The following is a 6,000-nucleotide window of genomic DNA, read 5'->3' as shown; positions in this document are numbered from 1 at the left end:
TACACTACCTGGATATGGATGGTATAGGAGCTGTCACGGGCTGCAGTACATGGAGGGAACAGAAAGCTATCACTGGCTGCAGTACATGGATATGAAGGGCAGAGGAAGCTGTCACCAGCTACAGTACATGGATATGGATGGATGAGGAAGCTGTCACTGGCTGCACCACATGGATATGGAGGGAAGAGGAAGATGTCATTGGCTGCACTACATGGATATGGAGGGAAGAGAAAGCTATCACGGGCTGCATGATATGGAATGAAAAGGAAGCTGTCACCGCCTGTCACAAGTTTCCTGGGGGGGCAGGTGTCAAAATCCGTAGAGTGAAGTCATGAAGTCATCACTTTTCTTGTGTCTTCGGGTCAGTATAGATGACATCTTTGAATTTTGTCATGGAGACATTAGGCTACGTTCACATTTGCGTTCTGCCGGGCTGCGTCGGGCGCAGCCGTGGCGACGCATGCGCCATGCGCCCCTATATTTAACATGGGGGGCACATGGACATGCGTTGTGCTGCGTTTTGCGACGCATGCGTTTTTTTTGCCGGAAGCGTGGGGCGCAGAAAACGCAGCAAGTTGCATTTTTTTGCGTCCAAATTTCTGCATTTTAGCGTGCGTTTTGTTGCATTTTTGTTTGCGTTGTGCTTTGCGTCTCTGACGCAACATCGCACAACGCAAATGTGAACGTAGCCTTACGTCTTCTGACCCAAAGGAACAAGTACAGTGATTACCTGCAGTGATCCGGTGTCAATCATGACTACCCTTCAGGGAAAAATGCAAAGTGCTACATCTGGGCAATTAAAATGAAAAAAGCATATACAGAATGGGAGGAATAGGGCTACGCAACAGCACATGTGAAAAAGACTTGGGTATACTAATAGATCACAGACTGCATATGAGTCAACAGTGTGATGCAGCAGCAAGAAAGGCAAATAGAATTCAGTGATGTAGTAACAGAAGCATACAGTCTAGATAACGCAAAGTCATTATTGCCCTCTACTCTTCTTTGGTCAGACCTCATCTGGAATACTGGGTCCAGTTTTGGGCTCCACATTTAAAAAAAGACATCAACAGACTGGAGCAAGTTGAGAGAAGAGCGACCAGAATGGTGACCGGTCTGCAAACCATGTCCTATGAGGAACGTTTACAGGATTTGGGAATGTTTAGCTTGGAAAAAAGAACACCGAGAGGATACTTAATAGCTGTCAACAAATATCTGAAGGGCTGTCACATTGTAGAGGGATCATCATTATTCTCATTTGCACAAGGAAAGACGAGAAGCAATAGGATGAAACAGAATGGGAGAAGACACAGATTAGATATTAGAAAAAACTTTTTGACAGTGAGGATGATCAATGAGTGGAACAGGCGGCCACAAGAGGAGGTGAGTTCTCCTTCAATGGAAGTCTTCAAACAGAGGCTGGACAGACATCTGTCTGGGATGATTTAGTGAATCCTGCATTGAGCCGGGGTTGGACCAGATGACCCAGGAGGTCCCTTCCAACTCTACCATTCTATGATTCCTATGAATACAATCCGTGGTGTAGAGGCAGCACCAAAGCAGGGGTCGCCGCTTCTTATCATTATCATATGACAATCTATGGGCTAAATAAACGGTTCTTGGAAAATGATGATGATGATAATGATGATGATGAACGCCAAGTGGCTGAACGTAAGCCGATGCCAGCTCTTGGTAGATATCGTTCTCGCGCCATGTTCTTGTCTGGCCCGCACCGCACCAGTCTCATCCGTGTCAGCAGCGCCCCTCTGTGCCACCTCTGAGCGGTGATGGACGGCCCCCTGTACGGAGCAGCTGAGGCATCCAGAAGAGCCGATCTCGGAGGGAGAATCATTTCCTTTCTGGGCAGTTTTTTTTTTTCCATCATTGTCTAAAACTCCAGAAGATTTTGTGAAATAGTAAATCTAACGGGAGGCAATTTATTCCTGGAAGACAGAATGAGGCTACATTACAGAGGATGCGGGAACGACGGGCGAGATAATTGCCCGTAATCTTATTTGATGGTGTCTGTTATATGGAGGGGGTGCTCTGGTATTAGGGCCCTGCGGCTCCATTGTGGGAGCTTAGGAGGCATTAATACTGGGGATCTGCCGCAGAGCCGGACTCCTGCTGCTTACAGATGATAAATGGATTGTGGTCCCGCCTGTGCCGTGCAGCCGCAGTAACCAGCCATGATGTATGAATTGCACTTTACCTATAATGGATGAAATGGAGGGTTTGGTAGTGTGTGATGGAGGAATTACAGCCCAGCCATTCAGCGCTGCACCCCTTCAGCTCCAGCCACATTGTATATTCGGTTTTTAGAAACCAGTGATGAACACATAAAAGGAAAAAAATGGACATTTCAGGGGAACGAGCAGAATCAGCCACTAAACTGCCAGCGGAATGCTACATTTATAAGCAATCTGAAGAACTCTGCTTGTTTCACGAAGACTTTTGCTCCAGTCACATCCAGAGCTGCATACATAAATCTAGGATCCGCAGGCAGCACAGGATGCTCTGCAGACAAGTCCTGTGCACGCTCCATGCCAGGGACCGGGACTGTTCATGTATGACCTGGACATTACTTTCTCTCACAAAATTATACAGCAGAGCTGAGAAATCATAGACTCTGCTGAGGATACAGCGGGGAATCAGCGCTGTGCAGCAGGACTGTTGGTGCAGCTCTGGGTGTGACTGCAGTATAAGGTCTGGAGGACTCAACATCAGAACAGAATATAAAAGTAATTTCCAAACATTAGAAGTTAACTGAACTTATCCAATTAGGGTAAAACTCTGGAAATGAGGATAAGGCAGGAGGAGAATGAGAATGAAGCTGTGAGGGACAAAGCTGATAAAAAATTGGCACTGACTTAATCTCGGGAGGAGGATGAGACTTCGCTAGTGCAAAAAATCTCATGTGGCAGATGGAGACTTCTCCTATAAAGACAAGTATGCGAGGAGGAGATAACAATGAAGGAATGGAAAAGACTGGGGGGAAGTTCTTCCAGAAAAAGCTGATTAGAATATAAACTGCATTATTTTTGGAAGTTGGGTCCAAATCTAAAGTCTAAAAAAATTGAGAAAAACTTCTGAATGGATGAATAGTACAAGCATGAAGTAAGATACTGCGTACCCAAATACTATGGGGCAAACATTGCCAGAATAATTGTAATAATACTGCTCCTACGTGCTAGAATATAACTGGATATAACTGCTCCTATGCACAAGAATATAACTACTGTAATACTGCCCATATGTACAAGAATATAACTACTAAAATACTGCTCCTATGTACAAGAATATAACTACTAAAATACTGCTCCTATGTACAAGAATATAACTAATATAATACTGCTCCTATGTACAAGAATATAACTACTATAATACTGCCCCTATGTACAAGAATACAACTACTATAATACTGCCCCTATGTACAAGAATACAACTACTATAATACTGCTCCTATGTACAAGAATATAACTACTATAATACTGCCCCTATATACAAGAATATAACTACTATAATACTGCCCCTATGTACAAGAATATAACTACTATAATACTGCCCCCTATGTACAAGAATACAACTACCATAATGCGTATGTACTACTTGTACTATGTACAAGAATACAACTACTATAATACTGCCCCTATGTACAAGAATACAACTACTATAATACTGCCCCTATGTACAAGAATACAACTACTATAATACTGCACCTATGTACAAGAATATAACTACTAAAATACTGCTCCTATGTACAAGAATATAACTACTATAATACTGCTCCTATGCACAAGAATATAACTACTATAATACTGCTACTATGTACAAGAAGATAGCTACTATAATACTGCTCCTATGTACAAGAATATAACTACTATAATACTGCTCCTATATACAAGAATATAACTACTATAATACTGCCCCCTATGTACAAGAATATAACTACTATAATACTGCCCCTATGCACAAGAATATAACTACTATAATACTGCCCCTATGTACAAGAATATAACTACGGTAATACTGCCCCTATGTACAAGAATATAGCTACTATAATACTGCCCCTATGTACAAGAATATTACTACTATAATACTGCCCCTATGTACAAGAATATAACTACTATAATACTGTCCCCTATGTATAAGAATATAACTACTATAATACTGCTCCTATGTACAAGAATATAACTACTATAATACTGCTCCTATGTACAAGAAGATAGCTACTATAATACTGCTCCTATGTACAAGAATATAACTACTATAATACTGCCCCCTATGTACAAGAATATAACTACTATAATACTGTCCCCTATGTACAAGAATATAACTACTATAATACTGCCCCATGTACAAGAATATAACTACTATAATACTGCCCCTATGTACAAGAATATAACTACTATAATACTGTCCCCTATGTACAAGAATATAACTACTATAATACTGCCCCTAAAGACACAAAAGAGAATAGTAAAACCAAAAACACTCAGTTTGAAAAAATGTTGCAGTAATCCGCAAGTGCTAGTAAAAGATGTAAAAAACAGGGTATTTGGTTGATACGTTTTTTGCAAAAAATGTATACTAAGCTGCTCTACCAATCTTCACGGTATACCCTTATCAGAGCAGTCCTAACTAATGTATGCAATCCCTATAATACTGCCCCTATGTACAAGAATATAACTACTATAATACTGCCCCTATGTACAAGAATATAACTACTATAATACTGCCTCTATGTACAAGAATATAACTACTATAATACTGCTCCTATGTACAAGAATATAGCTACTATAATACTGCCCCTATGTACAAGAATATAACTACTATAATACTGCCCCTATGCACAAGAATAACACTGCTATAGTACTGCCCCTATGTACAAGAATATAACTACTATAATACTGCTCCTATGTACAAGAATATAACTACTATAATACTGCTCCTATGTACAAGAATATAACTACTATAATACTGTCCCTATGTACAAGAATATAACTGCTATAATACTGCTCCTATGTACAAGAATATAACTACTATAGTACTGCTCCTATATACAAGAATATAACTACTATAATACTGCTCCTATGTACAAGAATATAACTACTATAATACTGCTCCTATGTACAAGATAGCTACTATAATACTGCCCCTATGTACAAGAATATACCTACTATAATACTGCCCCTATGTACAAGAATATAACTACTATAATACTGTCCCTATGTACAAGAATATAACTACTATAATACTGTCCCTATGTACAAGAATATAACTACTATAATAATGCTCCCATTGTACAAGAATATAACTACTATAATACTGCCCCTGTATACAAGAATATAACTACTATAATACTGCTCCTGTGTACGAGAATATAACTACTATAATACTGCTCCTATGTACAAGAATATAACTACTATAATACTGCTCCTATATACAAGAATATAACTACCGTACTATAATACTGCCCCTATGTACAAGAAAATAACTACTATAATACTGCTCCTATGTACAAGAATATAACTACTATAATACTGCTCCTATGTACAAGAATATAACTACTATAATACTGCTCCTATGTACAAGAGTATAACTACTACAATACTGCTCCTATGTACAAGAGTATAACTACTATAATACTGCTCCTATGTACAAGAATATAACTACTATAATACTGTCCCTATGTACAAGAATATAACTACTATAATACTGCCCCTATATACAAGAATATAACTTTTATAATACTGCCCCTATGTACAAGAAAATAACTACTATAATACTGCTCCTATGTACAAGAATATAACTACTATAATACTGCTCCTATGTACAGGAATATAACTACTATAATACTGCCCCAATGTACAAGAATATAACTACTATAATACTGTCCCTATGTACAAGAATATAACTACTATAATACTGCCCCTATGTACAAGAATATAACTACTATAATACTGCCCCTATGTCCAGGAATATAACTACTATAATACT

Source organism: Ranitomeya imitator, chromosome 7 (genome assembly GCF_032444005.1).
Source record: "Ranitomeya imitator isolate aRanImi1 chromosome 7, aRanImi1.pri, whole genome shotgun sequence".
NCBI lineage: Eukaryota > Metazoa > Chordata > Amphibia > Anura > Dendrobatidae > Ranitomeya > Ranitomeya imitator.
The sequence above is the reverse complement of the archived record's forward strand: the minus strand, read 5'-3'. Positions refer to the sequence as shown.